The sequence below is a fragment of the Gracilinanus agilis genome, chromosome 1 (assembly GCF_016433145.1).
Source record: "Gracilinanus agilis isolate LMUSP501 chromosome 1, AgileGrace, whole genome shotgun sequence".
NCBI lineage: Eukaryota > Metazoa > Chordata > Mammalia > Didelphimorphia > Didelphidae > Gracilinanus > Gracilinanus agilis.
The window spans coordinates 476,682,363-476,698,530 of NC_058130.1; positions in this window are offsets into that span (position 1 = coordinate 476,682,363).

Sequence of the window (16,168 nt, forward strand, 5' to 3'; positions counted from 1 at the left end):
GATATCACTGAAGTTATAAATTAGGGATTGAGGAAGCAGGTGGTCACAAGATGAGTGGCAAGCTCAGGTTAGCTAGGTGACCAGCCATGTGATTATGTGCCTTTTCTCTCTCCAATCTGCTTTTGCTGATTAATAAAAAATTATAAATTAATATACAGTCTCCAGAGAATTTCAATCCTAATGCCTCCCTCTCTCCCCTTTCCCCGACTTAAAGTGGCAAGCAATATGATTTGTTATACCAGTGCTATCATGCAATATCCATATTCATTATGGTGTAAAAGAAGACACATATCATATATACAAAAAATACTCATGAAGGAAATAAAATTTAAAAATGGTATAGTTTAATCTATATTAGTTCTTAGTTCTTTTTATGGTGATAGATAGCAAAATCAATTACTTGAAGTAGGATTAATAAGAAAATGATATAGGACTGATTTTAATCTCCTCACTAGCCTTATACTCCAAGGAGGCCATTGATATGAATAAAATCTTTATATAAAATAAATTGTTTTCATTTGGACTTTTCGTGAGATCAAAGAATTGGAACTAAAATAGATGCCTATCATTTGGAGAATAGCTAAATACATTGTGGTACCTGAATGAAATCAAAAGTTTTTATGTCATAAGAAATTATGAATGTAATGAATATAAAGAAGCATAGGATGATATAATTTAATTGATGTAGTATGAAGTCAGCAGTCCTAAGACAACAATTACACAATGACTATAATAATGTAAATGGAAAGCACACACAAAAATGTCAAAAGTAAATGTTGCAAAATTATAAAGAACAATCATGGCTCTGAAGAAGAGTTGTGGGAAGACTCTTCTTCCCCAACCTTTTTGCAAAGGTGAGAGGCCCATGAATGTTACACATTGTGCCTATTGTCATACTTTTCCAATGTGTTTATCAATTATGATGTTTTTCCTTCTTTTTTCTTATTAAAAAGGGATATCTTTCTGGGAGGGATGAGGAGAAAAACAAGAAAAATAGAAATTTACTTAAAAATGCTCTTTCTGATCTTTATGTTGCCTCTAAAAGAACTATTCCTATACTTCATTTCCTATGTATTTTGGGTGATTTCCTTATTCAATATTTCATACTTGGAGTATGCCAGTCTCAATCCTGTTTGTATAGGGTATTAATACAAGAAACTTGGTTCTTAGTCTAATGTAGGTTTAGCCTGGATAATGATACTAGACTTCTCAACCCTTCTAGAATTTTATTACCAATATTATCACTAGGTTCTGTGCCCTTGGCTCAGAGAACAGCATTCCTTTTCCCTCTTTAGATGTCTCTTTTTTAACCTTCCTTCAGTGGGCTTTCTTTGGCCCTACCTGCAAGACTTTTCCATTTGCTTCTTTGACAATTAGTTTCAAAGACACTTGCCTTACAGAACCTCAGAATTAGTAGCCATCTACTACCATCTGATTCTGAGCAGGAATCTTTCCTACCTCCCAGGGACAATAGGCAGAAAGCATAGACATACAGCCCCCCAGTAAGGAAGTATTCTCCTCTCATATGTAGGTCCTACATTTGGCTAAAATTCAAATCCTTGAGAAAGAACGTGAAGTTGAGAATCCAGAAAGACTAACCACTAAAGAAAGGTTGAAAAGAATTATTTAGATAATGAATGACTGGTAACTTTGGATCTTGTCACTGTAATGCAGACATAGATCAAGAGGGCATTAGTAGGGGACCATAGGTGGCTCAGTGGATAGAGAGTCAGGTCTGTAGCTGAGAGGTCCTGGGTTCAAATCTGAATTCAGATACTTCCTAGATGTGTGACCCTTGGCAAGTCACTTAACCCCCACTGCCTAGCCCTTACCACTCTTCTGTCTTAAAACTATTACATATTGGTTCTAAGATAGAAGGTAAGGTTTTGGGTTTTTTTTTAAGAGTATACTAGTACTACTATAGATAATTTTTGGATGAAGAAATCAAAGCTATATATAACTATATGAAAAATGCTCTAAATCATTATTGATTAGGAAAATGCAAATCAAAACAATTCTGAGATATCCTTTCACACCTATAAGATGGGCTAAAATGATAAATGGCAAAATGACAAATGTTGGAAGGGATGTAGAAAAATGGGGACACTAATATTTTTGGTTGAATGGTGAACTGATCTAATCACTTTGGAGAGCAATCTGGAATTATTTCCAAAGAATTTTAAAACTTTATATCTTTTGACCCAGCAACTCCACTTGTGAGAGCAATATAAGAAGATCGGGGGTTTTCATGCCCAGGGAACCCTAGGATGTAAAAACTTCTGGATAGATAGGAAGTCAAGGGCTTTCTATTCAGCAAGGCTGTGGAACTAAGCCCAGAACACCCCAGAATGCAAGGTCTCTGGAGAAGCCATTAACTTAGAAGCAGTAGACATGTAGTCTTTCCCCTTAGTTTGAACCCAGCCTATTCTTCTCTCTGAATTATCAGATGTCCTGCCAAAAATCCAGTAGGGCAAGAACTTCATCAGGAGCCTTGCTAGGGAGTCACTCACTGAAGTTTCCAAACCCAGCTGAGCAATCATACATTGACATATTGATCTATTGCATATAGAAAACTTTTGTCTTTGTAAGATTAAAATTAATATCCAATAACTCCAAGTATTATATTTTATAAGATGTATTAATAATCATTTGAAGTAGAGGAAATAAAAAGACAAGAAGTAAAAGCCTGAGCAAACAGAAGTTTTTCCCAACCACATTAGTGGGAGAAGAGCACAAGAGGCGGGGTTACAGACACTTTATTTCAAAAAAGGGAAAGGCATAATTGAATGGATACTCTCTCTGTAACTTAAAGTTTAGAAGGCTGTCTAGAACAACTGAGAGATTAAGTGACTCACCCAAGGTTGCATAATTAATATCTGTAGGATAGATCTTAAAATCAGCTTTTATTATTTCAATCATGGCCTCTTTGCCCATGTTGTTATACCATGTCAGTTTTAAGCATTCTTTTTAGCTTCAAAAAATTATTGAGGTAGATTTGCACAGATTTCAAGAAAGGAACATTGGACTGGGGATTAAGAGGCTTGGATTTTGGTTTCAACTCCACAACTAACCATATGACAGTAGATGAGTAATTTAAAATTAATAGGCCTCAGTTTTCTAGTCTATTGAAAGGACTATAATTAGTTCATCTCAAATAGTTTCAGTGCTAAAATTATTTAATCTACTAATTTTTGTCCTGAACATGATTTGAGGTCACCAGTTATATATTTTCACTTATGTAAATTTTTATGCCTGAAATGCTCTTCTTTCCCCTTCATCCATTTTTACCCCTTCCAAATCTGACTATGGGAATCCTAGCCAACTTCAAAGGCTTGGCTCAAATGGTACTTCCTCAGGTTCTGCCAATAGTAAGTCATCTCTCTCATTCTAGACTTCATGATATTTTCTATTACTATATTATATTAGAGTCCTTTTATAAAAAGATATTTTATTTTACCAGTTACAGGTAATAATTTTCCATGTGTCTTCTGAAGTTATAAGATCCAAATTATCTCCCTCCTTCCCCTTTCCTGGAGATGGTAAGCAATTTGATTTAGGTTATACACATGTTATCATGCAAAACCAATCTCAATAATGTTCAAATAAAAACATAAATAAAATAAATAATAAAAGCCTAAATTAAAAACTTAAATAAACAAGTGAAAAATAGTATGCTTTGATCTGCATTCTGACTCCAAAAGTTCTTTTTGTCATAAGTCCTTCAGACTTATCCTGGATCTTTGTATTGCTGAGAGTAACTAAATCTTTCACAGTTGATCATCCCACAATATTGCTATTACTGTGTATACTGTTCTGATTCTACTTATTTCACTCTGCATCAGTTCATGTAGACCTTTCCAGCTCTTTCTGAAACCATCTTGTTTATCATTCCTTACAGTACAATAGTTACCATTACCATCACCTACCATGATTTGCTCAGCCATTCCTCAATTGATGGACATCCTCTCAATTTCCAATTCTTTGCCATTACAAAAAGAGCTGCTATAAATATTTTTGTAGAAGTAGGTCCTTTTCCCTTTTTATTTTTATCATTAGGGTCCTTTTTATTAGGGTCATTTGCATGTTCTTTCCCCTACAATGCTGTGAGATTCATGATAAGGTTTTATATATTTTTATATATTTCACACTGTGGAATAGGAGGAATAGTACAAATATGTTGGCAAGAGTTGCTTGAATATGAATATAAATTTGGGAGCAGAATAATTTCCCTGACTCAGGAATTGAAATGAAATTGACTGAAGCTGAGACAAATCAGTGAAATGGTAGAGTAGTTGTTTTCCAACAATCTCTCCAAGCCAAAAACCTCAGAAAGAGATAATGAGCCAGATATAGAGGCAGTCAAGCTGTATCCAGAAGATAAGACATTTATATTATGCATTGCATAATATAAAAAATAGCATGAAATAATATTAGATGTGTCCCTATAAGTACCATAAATGCAACTTAAACTCATAACTTTCCTCCCAAATACAACCCTCTTGCTTTTTCTATTGAAGATACCCCAATCTTTCCCATCAGTTGGGATCATAACCTAACACTCATCCTTCCTCATCCCACATATGCAATCAATTCTCACTGGGTAGATTTTTACCTCCACATTCTCATTCATCCTCTCCTCCGCTTTGACAGTCACCACTATAGTTTAGACCCTTATCACCTCTTGTCTGGATAAAAGCCTCTTAATTGGTCTCCCTAAACCAAGTCTCCCCACATCATGAATTTTTTCCCCATATAGCTGAAAAAATAAATTTCCCTAAAGCACAGATTGGGCAATATCAAGCATATAACACACCCAAACTATAGTGACTCCTTATTACCTCTAGGGTCAAATAAAAACATCTGTGTTTAGGATTTAAATCCCTTCACAATCTGCCTCCAACCTAATTTTCAGACTTCTGTATTGATCTCTTTGCCACACTGTAAGACTCAGCCAAATAAGCATTCTTGCAATTCTTTGCATATAACATTCTATCTTCCCAAATGCCCTCTCTGTTCATTTCCATCTTTTTAAATCCCTAGTTTCTTCCAAAGCTTAGCTCAAATTCTATCTCTTATATTGGGCTTTTGCCGATTCTCCCACATCCAATATATCATTAACCTAAAAATCACCTCTTAATTATTTTGTATGCAGCTTACTGGATTAAGTCACTTCAAGCCTGCCTCAGATATGTATTGTTTATGTGATCCTGAGTATGCCACTTTCCCCTTGTATTCTGTTTCCTCATCTGTAAAACGAGGATAATACTATCTCATATACATGGAGGAGCAGATGAAATCAAATACATAAAATATTTTGCAGACTTTAAAGTACTATGTTAACATTAGCTTTTGCTAACAATAGTTATTATTACTATTATTCTACATTTTACATATTTGTATGTATGTTTGTTGTCTTATGTCATTAGCTAAAAGTTCTTTGTAGGCAAGTATTATTTCATTTCTGACTTTGCATCATCCTTAGTGTCTCAAATACAGTAGAAACTTAACAAATGCTTAGCAATTGAGTTATTATTTGATTGGCTAATTGAGGGATACCAGAGACAAGCACCTGGGAATACAAGAGTAAGGATAAAAGAGAAAAAATTCAAGGGATAAAGACTAAAAGTAATAAAAGATTATGAGATAAAACAACAGAGACTAGAAAAGATGAAAGAAAAAATGAATAAAAATGTTAAGAAAGACCAAAACAAAATAAACTAATATCAAATTAGATAGGAAAGAAACCAAAATTTCATGAAAAAGCAAATTATATCAGATAATATATCAAAAAACTCAAAAGTTGTTCTCAAGAGAAATAAAAGTTTAAAAAGAAGATATTACCAATTAAATTGGGTTAGAACTAAAAGGCCTCACCTCAGGACTAAAACAACACCACAAACAACAAAGAGAAAAAAATATTCACTATATGATAGAAAATCTCTTCAAGGAAGCAAAGATTACAAGAGAGAGTGTAACAAATTTTAGAAACAAAAATATTAAAGGGAAAGAAAATTATTTCTACAAGACAAATTATTTCCTTCAGATAATGCCTTCCTTCAGAGACTGATTTTCATCTAATCTGAATGTATATTCATATGCAGAATGATGTACACATTCTCTTCCCCAGTTAGATTGGGAGTTCCTTGAGGGCAGAGAAAGTATTTTTTGCCTTTCTTTATATCTCTAGGACTTAGCATAGTGCCTACTATATAGTAAATACTTAATAAATAATTGTTGGCTTATATGAATTCTGCAAAAGGAGAAATGGTTGACATATATTGAAGATAGGATGCTCAGATTACTTTATGAGCAGATGTCTCCCAGAAAAAAAAAAACCCATGACAAACCAAAACTATGAATACTTTATTGCAGAAAATATACATTGAAAATCCAAAGTATATATACATACACACCCATACTGGTTAAACTTCACAATTTTAGTTGCAAACATTTTTAAGACTTCCAGGAGAAAGACCTTCAAATGTAAACGAATATCATTTCAAGTAAATCATTAGTATTTCACAGTCATGAGAAATCAGGGATAGAGCGTAAAAGTAACAAAACAAAACAAAACAAAAACAAAGGCAGTGAAAATAAAAGTCTAAATAACATCATGGAAATTGAATTTAATCAGTAATGACAAAAGATGGAGGGATTAAATTATAATTCTCAAAAGACATGAAAACTATCAACAATGATATGAAAGATTGTTCCAAATGACTCATAAAAGAGGTACAAATCAAAGCTTACACCCAACTATTTGACAGATAAAAAAAAATCAGCAGTAATGGAAGGACTAAGAAAAGAATCACATTAAAGCTTGGTTGGTGGATCTCTGAAGTGGTCCAAGAATTCTGAAAATTATAATTTATAATTATGCCAAGCAAGTGATTGCCATGCCCATACCTTCTGATCCCAAAAATTGTACTACTAGGCACTGGGATATAATGTAATAGAAGAAAAACACAGAAAATAATGTCCCATATACATAAAAAACTTATAGTAGCATTTTTTTAAGGTACCATGGAACTTGAAATGGAATATCTGTTCGTTGATTTGGGAGCGGCTAAAGACATTTTTATGGGTTCCATTTGTAATGGAATCTTGTCATACGAAACGCAAATATGAAAAATTCAAAGAAGCATGAAAAAACTTCACAGGGAACAGACAGCAGAGGGAAGTAAGCAGAACTAAAATAGCAATATAAACAATAACAACATAAGTGATGAGAATAAAAGTGAATTAAACTGAATATTGTATAATTACAAAAAGCAAACAGTGCCAGAAAGATTTTAAGAAAATTTGCTCCCCTTTCTTCTTTCTAGGATTGGAAGAATATGAATATAGAACACTACATATGTCATCAGGCATGATCAGTGTGTGCTTTATCATCTTTCTGAACTGTTTTTCTCTTCATTTTAAATCTTTTGCTATAAAGATAGTTTGCTGAAAAATGATAAGAAAGAGATATATTAGGAAATAGATGTGAAATGAAATAAAAGGCATCAATAAATACAACATAGAATCTTTTAGGGAAATTTATTGAAATGCCATGACACTTTGTTTCATTTTATTTTAAGAAAAGAATGAAAAGGCATTTGGAATATGGAAATTTGGAAGGTTTCAGAAAGGGAGTTAGGGTAACACTTTTTATTATTAATAATGATGAGGGCCGAGATCAAAAAGGAGAATAGTATTTTAATAAAAGCCATGCTGATAGAGATAAACTGACCACGCGCCTGTAAGAAAAACCTATTCCAACCTCACCTCAGCCATTTTACCTTCCTCTCTCCTCGAGCTCCAGTAACTAAAGAGGAAGCTCCAAGTCACTTCCCCCTAATTTCAAACAGTCCCTCACCTTGAATACGTCATCCAAAATCGCAAGCCCATGAAACCCATTGGACCATGGGAAATGTAGTTTTAAGGACCCCCACAGGTCCACAGAAGTTTGTCAAACACTATATTGAGGTTCAATCCTTCCAAATAGAACCCCAGGTGATTTTAACTAACACACACTGAAGATAAACTTTGCATAATTTGAATTTTTTTTCTTTTTTACCTGGAATTTTATGGTGGGAAGAACACATAATTTGGAGTCAGAGAACCTAGTAAAGAAAAATTTTAAATACCTTGCCCTCAAGAATCTTACATTTTGCCATGGAAGACAAACATATTCATGTATAGGTATATATTAAATAGATACAATTTTTGAGGGAGAATGCATTAGCACTGGGGAGAAGGGAGAAATCAGGAAGTCTCATGGAAAAGGTAGCAATTGAGTCTTATAGGAAATGGGATTTTAAGCATTAGAGATAAAGAAAAAATACATTCTAGATATGTAAGATAACCTTTATGTTATCTTACATGTTACAATTTAAATTATGCTATAATTTAAATTATTTCCAGAGATTGATTAAATCAGTTCATTGGTTAGGCCAGCATTATAACTAATAAAATGATATAATAGGTCAATGGCCCCTCTCAATGACCCCAAAGCTTGGTCAGGCACATCAATAGACTTTTGGAAACTCATTATTTGATCCCTCCCTTGAATATCCCTGTGTTTAAGACACTAATCAAATCTCTAATTGGTAAATAGCCAGTTAGGAGATGGTTCATCAAACTACCTATTCCTAACCTTCCTTGGATCATGGAGAACTTGTACACAGGAAAAGAACTCTTCTTCCCTTCATTTAGTAACCAAACTTTGTTAAAAGGGACACATTCCTGGGGATTCCTAAGAATAAAGAAAATGCAAAAAGCAGCAGACTGAATAGAATTTCTGGCCTATATACCAGAGACACAAATACAAAGCAAATCTCTATAATATACAAGAATTAATTGGGGCCCTTTGAATCTAAAATCCTATTGTAGGAATTAATATAGTATATAAAAAATAAATTCTCATAAGTACAAAGGCATGCAGACTGGGAGATAGAGGACTGTATATAAGGAACAGTAAGAATGGCAATCTGGTTTGGCTATCTGGTGTGTAAAGAAACATAATGTGCAAAAAAACTGGAAGGACAAGTTGGGCGGAAGTTGTGAATTTCTCTGAATGCCAAATCAGTTTAGTTTTGACCCAAGAGGTAATATAGAGCTGCTGGTATTTACTGAGGGACATAGTCACACTTTAGCAGCCATATAGATAATGGACTGGGGAAGGTGGAGACTGGGAAATCAATTAGGAAACTATTGCAAAACTTTAGGTAGAGGTTAAAAGAGCCTGAATCAGAGTAGTGGCTGTGTGAATAGGGAGAAGAAGACCAAACCCAAATGTCCTGTGGAAGTAGAAATAGCAAGATTTAACAATTGTTTGAGTAAGTGGGATGAGACACAAAGAGGCAACAATTCTGACAGCAAGGCTATGAACCTAGGAGTCTAGAACAATGTTCCTATGACTAGATGATTGCTAAGATCCCTTTCAGCTCTAAATTCATGATCCTTGGATGACATATAAAATATCTTCAATTATGTGAATTGAAATTGTGTGAATCTGGTAGGAAGGGAATGGTTCCATGTCTTAGACCTTAGACTTTTTTAATAATAACACAAGAGTGATAGTTAAATTGTGATATTTCATATAATACCCACTTCATTCAAGTATTCATCAAGTTCCTACTATGTCTAAGTCCAAATTGCCCAAGAGAAATCCAGGCTACTCTTTACTTGTTCAAGCCATTGTCCATTCTTGGCATCTGTTTCAAGTACTCAAGGGATGGCTTATGATTTTGATGTATACAAAGTTCTTTTAACAAAATCAAATCTACCCTGAAATACTCATCTTTTTAATGTCAGTATTCTTCTGACAAAGTAAAGAATGAAAAGGCATTTATTAAGTTCCAGGCATTGTGCAAAATGCTGGGAACGAAATAGAAAAAGTGGCATGTCCCTTCTCTGAAGGAGCTTCACACTTTAATTGGGGGAGACCACATGTAAAAGAAAATTCAGATTTGGAATCGAAGGAAAGGTTGAGGGGCCCTTAGGTTACATCAGCAGCTCAGACTATAGTGCCAGGGGTCTGCAGGACTTAGAAGAAAAGGAGGTGGTAAGACCTGGAGAACCTTTGGAGGTCAAGACAAGGCAGTTGATGTAGAGGAAGTTGATGGATTTAATAATCATGATTTTGAGGAAATGTCCTCCCCAGAGAAGGTAATTCCAGTCTCCCCTCCCAAAAAGAATCACAGGGTTATGTAAACACAGGCTGCACTTTATTTCCCTCCTTACTGGCAATAACAGGATAAGCCTTATTGATTCTATCTGAAAAAAGAAACACACACGCCTTACTTTCTGTATTAGGGAGAAAGGGCAAGGGCTAAGCAAATAGGGTTAAGTGAGATTTGCCCAGGGTCACACAATCAAAAAGTGCCTGAGGCCAGATTTAAACCCAGGACCTGGTGACTCCAAGCCACTGAGCCACCTACCTATCTCTACTGATTCTATCTTGAAGGAGGCTTTCACTATCTTAGATATTTACTGCCAATCCAGGATGTTCTAATAAGATTAAATACAGATAAATACATTTTTTCACAGGAACAAACCTGAGTTTAGCAACTCTTGTGACCCCAAGGCTTGTGCACTTCTGTCATTTCCTTAGTCACGTGCATTAATAATTTTTTTCCCCTTTCTGTCTAGCTATTCACTTTTTGACACTAACTTTCTACCCCCACTGCCCAATTCTCCAAAATCTTTTAGACTTCATGGTAGGTGAAACTCTCTTTGGGTTCCCATGGAACCCAGGCTGAGAAATTCTCATCATGATGATTAAGTATTACTGGTCTTGGGAGCAGCTAAGTACTCAGTGGATAAAGCAACAGGCCTAGAAATGGGAACTCCTGGGTTCAAATCTTGTCTTAGACACTTTCTAGCTATGTGACCCTGAGCAAATCACTTAACCTCTATTGCCTAGCTCTTACCACTCTTCTGCCTTGAAACAGATACTTAGTAGTGACTGTAGTGACTCTAAGACAGAAGGTTGAGAGTTTTTTAAAAAATGGTCTTCTGACTTACTGAAAGAAATAAAGCTGGTGACTCTCCTCTCTTCCAAGCCAAATAAATAAAATTTCAAAATTTGATAAAATATCAAAACAGTCCACCTGGGTTCTGAGTGGCCCAGCAATATACAGTATCCTAAGAAGTAAAATTATTAGTCACTCAGAGACATGATGGATAAGCATAAGGTGGGTATGAACACGGTACAATATATAACCACAAAGATATCTGAGCAGAATAGAAGTTGGTCTGGTTATGTGGGGAAAGGTGGAGGAAAAAACCAGAAGGATAACCAAAAATCCACCATACCCTGCATTAGGGACCAAGAAATCATTGAGATGCTAGATAGGATAAATGTTATCCTAGCTAACTTCATTTTGGTTAGATCAGAAGATTTTAGGTAGTTCGCTAACTTTGCCCACCAATTAATGTTATGAAGAAGTAGGTAATCTCAGGCAGGACTCAGGCAGTTTGGATAATGAGGAGGGATAAAAGATAGATAAGGTGATTTGGAAGGGGAATGAAGGGGATAGCTGAGTGTATGGAAGGGATGAATGAGGTGGTATATAGGAAGATAAGATAAGTAAGGGAATGGATGAGAGTATACAGGAGGGCAGCTTAAACAGGCTTATTCACCGAGGCTAGAGACAGAGGATACTGAGGAGATAGGCTGGACCCTTCAAGCAGGGAAGGTATCCCTATGATATAAGGGAAGGTATCCCTATGATATGAGTTTGGGCCAGTCAGAAATGTTTAGGTTTGACTGGAGGGTTTTCTCCTGTTAATTTCTAGAGTCCCTTGAGGGAGGAGTCAAAAAGGCTCCTCCCTGCCAGTGAAATTGCTGCAGGAAGTCTCAGGTAGATACTTCCTGCCAAGATGGATGCCTGTGGTTCCCTCGAGAAATAAAAAGAAAATAATTCCTTCCCTCTTGAACCCTTGCCTTAATCTTCAATACAATCATTCACCAGAGACTTGTATAGGTAACAAAGGGGATTTATTAAAGTCAGGAATAATCAGAGGGAAAGAGGTTTTAGGTTTTCTAACCACTTCTAGAGGAGAAGGCTGGTGTTGGGGGATGGGTCATAGGAGAGGGTTAGACTCAGAGAGTCCAGCTCTCCCAGTCAGGAAGGTTTGACTGCCTTTGAAATAAAGTATTTATCAAATCACTAAATTAGGGGTAACTTATTTTAGGATGCCCTACTTGCCTACAGAAACTAAACCCACAATGTCCAATCACCAAGCCCTTCCTTCCTCCCAGGGCCCAAAGAGAAATTCAGAGGAAATAGCAGGGATGTAATGGAGAGATCAGGGAGAGATCCAAAGAAATCAGATAGATCCAAATTTCTCCAAGACAAAATAAGCACAGGCTAAGCCAAAACCAAAGCCAGAAGGCAAAAGCCCCTCAGTTGGAACTTCAGCTCTATTTATAGCCTCAGGCTCCAACTGACTTTCTGAAGATTCTAAAACTTCCAACTGTCTTTCTATTACAGTTTGAAATTGCAGAAGCAAAAGGCTTCTGCTAGCAACCTTGCATTACACCAGCTCATTGATTACTCATTCACACAATGTCATATAAGAATAAAGAGAGCCAGCACCCAAATGTTATGATAGAGAGGGGGAGAGAGAGAGTCTATGATGAAAGACTCTCTTCTAGCTCTCCCTCCTGCCAAATATACACTGGGAGACTTTGAGGGGGTGTCATCCTGAAACTAGGTAACCTGGATGATCATGCTGCCCCACAGGAGTTGGGGACGAGGCTTCTCTATAAGATGAGGTATTGGGCACCCCAATCCAATTCTGAACGAGGGTGGGGTACATCTAAGCCTCCCCTGGGGTCAGTCAACTTCACGGTGGGTGGTCTGGCTTCAAGATAGAGGCAGCCAGATCAAGCTGTGATTCCCTCTCCCTCGTCTCTTAGGCACTCTGGAATGCTATCTGACTAATGAATGTCTTTTATTAATATTAATATCAATATAGGTATTGGGGAAAGGGGTGAAGGGCAGAGGGATTTTGGGGTACCCTCTTCTCTATTTCTATGGGGTCCATTACTCAGGTGGGAACATTTGGGGTTCCCACACCTAAGCATCTCCCCTCTTGTCCCTTTTCCTTCTGTTTCTATTTCTATCCTTTTCTATAATTGTAAGTTAGACTGGAAAGGGTCTCTCAGCAAGATTGGGTAATGGGAGAAGGAGCCCAAGAGATTGCTCCCAGAATGGAGTCCCAAACTTAGCTGTCTCAATAATTAAAGTCTTGCTGGGTGAGATGCGATGGGATGCCTTTGACCAGGGAATCAGGGTTTCAATGTCCAAAGAAAGATCCTCAGGAAGCCCTTAGGACTGGATTAGAGCTGAGATGTTCTCCTTCTCCCTCTCTCAGTCTTCCACCGGCAGCCCTCCTCTTGAAAATTACCCAGAATACCCAATCTGGTCCCAACTGTCAGTAACTGTCACCAATGGCCTTCTTCTGGCTCTTTTTGTCCCATCTCCCATCCTTGCAGTCAAGAGATCTAGAGGGGGATCCTCATTCAACAGATATAGAAGATGTATGAGAAGACAGGACCGTCATGGGATGACTATAGGAAGAATCATCACTATACCTAGTGAAACCAGTGCCTCATACTAGAAATATTTCTTTGACACCATTTTTTTCCTAATTTTATTGAATTTGGAGGTAAAAAAGAGTTTAGGTATCACTTGGTTCCAAGTACACAAAAGAGAGTATGAGCCCTTCTGCCTCTTCCTGGTCACTTAGAGGGATAATCTTTCTAATTCATCAGCACACAGCTAAGTCTCAGACCCATCCAACGCTAAGTGCTCATTATGCTCCAAGAACAGCAGCAGCAAAGACAAAAGCAACTAGACTTACTGGTACATGGGAGCTTCTGTCACCTGATCTTTATCTTTGAATCCTGCTTTTTTTTCCTACTGTCTCTTATTCAAGAAAACATAAGAAATCTAAGTGTTGTATAAGCAGATTTGGATTTGGAGACAGAAGATCCATCTAAGCTCAGTTTTTTACACTGATATAACCTTAATTGCTTTGGGTCTCAACTTCCTTGTTGGTAAAATGGAGTTAGATGACTTCTAACTCTACTGATACCTTTCACCTGCCACATCTACTCCTGATGATTTAAAAACTCACCTTCTCAATTACCTGGGTGAAATGGCTTCCAAGTGAAAAAGAAAGGAACAAAGGGGAAACTTCTCAGGTAAGTAAGATTTTTGTGTCTTTATGCATGCAGTAAACTGAAAGTGTCTGGAGCTCTCATGTATGAGACACTCTAGCCATGAAGAAAGGAAGGAGCTGAATGTTATGTCATTTGAAACTTAAGGTTCCCTATCTTGTTCAAAACTCTCATTTTAGAGATGAGTAACTAAGGCCTATTCCAGGTAAATAACTTGCCAAAAGATACATAGGTTAAAAAAAAATCAGTACCACAGAGTTTTAATCTAGGACATCTGTTTTCAAAACTCGTGTTTTTTCTATCATTCCAAGGAACAAGTGAGGCAGGGTTAGGGTGTTCCATTTTGCTTTAGGAATTCTATGTTCTACTCCTGGAAGATCCTGAAATTAGGATGAGCTACAATGACCTCAACTCTTGATCTCTAGTTCCATTTCAGCTGGGGGTGGGGGGTGGAGTGTAGGAATCAGCAGCAATTATATGAGAACAGGGATTGAGTCATCCCATTTATGGGTAGTGTAATGCCTCTCTCCAGACTATTTCTGAGCCTGAGGCCCCTCAAAAAGGAGAAAGTCTGAAAGGGTCCAAAGCAAAAACATTTTCTGAAGCATTTCTACTAGAGAGAATATTTTAGCAAACAACTAACTAACCCTAGTTATATAGCCCCCAGAAGCCCAAGTGTATTCAAACTTAACTAGGATTTATAAATCAAGTGAATAAGTAGATTCACTGTATATTTGAAATGTGAAAACTATATTAAGCTTGGGAGGACTCTTACATAATCCAAGAAGTTTTATCACTTTGGTTTGATTTTGGTCACCTTCCATATGGAAAATAATTTACCTTATGTAAACTGTGACTCAAAATCTCAACTTCTTACTCTAAGACTAGGGCTAACTAAAGTTTTCTTAATTATTCTGTGCCTTATTTCTTTCCTATCTCAGAAACATTTGAGTTTGTCTGTTTTCCTCCATTAGGGGTCTTCAGTTCCTTTGAAAGCATCCCTCTGAAGTGCAGAACATAACACATTTATTCAAATACATGTGAAGAATAATTTGATTCACAAACCACATGGTTCCAGCTAGTCAAGTCTCTGGTGTGTGTTCTCTGGAGATGTGTTGTATCTTCCACCTCTCTGAGCTTCCTCCTTCCATTTGCTCTGGTGTTTTTTCTTGGTCTATATTCCCAATTCTCAGCTCTTGGACTCGGCTATGATGGCCAGTAGCTGCTGCTTTACAGCTGACTGCCATTCTACACATTAATACTCAAGAAAGCTCCTTCTTCCCACCCTCACACTCTGGGCTTAGTTTTCTGTTTGTTTTATGCAGTGCAAGCTAGAGATTGTCTTCCTTCCTGTGCATGTGGAGGTGGAAATAAAATGGGTTGGGCCCATTCTTTCAGAATATTACATTCTGTTCAGATACTTTTTTTTTTTAATTTTTTTTAAACCCTTAACTTCTGTGTATTGGCTCCTAGGTGGAAGAGTGGTAAGGGTGGGTAATGGGGGTCAAGTGACTTGCCCAGGGTCACACAGCTGGGAAGTGTCTGAGGTCGGATTTGAGCCTAGGACCTCCTGTCTCTAGGCCTGGCTCTCAATCCACTGAGCTACCCAGCTGCCCCCTGTTCAGATACTTTTGACATAAATCATAGGATCATAGATCTATAACTGGGAAGGAGCTTAGAAATCATCTAGCTTAGCTACATCATTTTGCATTTGAGAAACTGAGGCCAAGAGAAGCTAAAACTTTCCTTAGGTTCCACTGGAAGTAAATGGCAGAGGCAGACTTAGAATATAGGTGACCTCTCCTCAGCACATTTAGAGCATATGCCCTTAAGCTACTTCAGGGCTTGGCAGCCAAGCAGGATAAAAAAAAATCTTTTTCCTTTAAGGTGTCAATATTTTCTGCAGGCTGGAAGTTGGGCAATGGTAACTGAAAAGAGAAATAGTGTGAAAATGAAATGTGTATTGAGCTTTCATCATGGGAAAAAGCATTC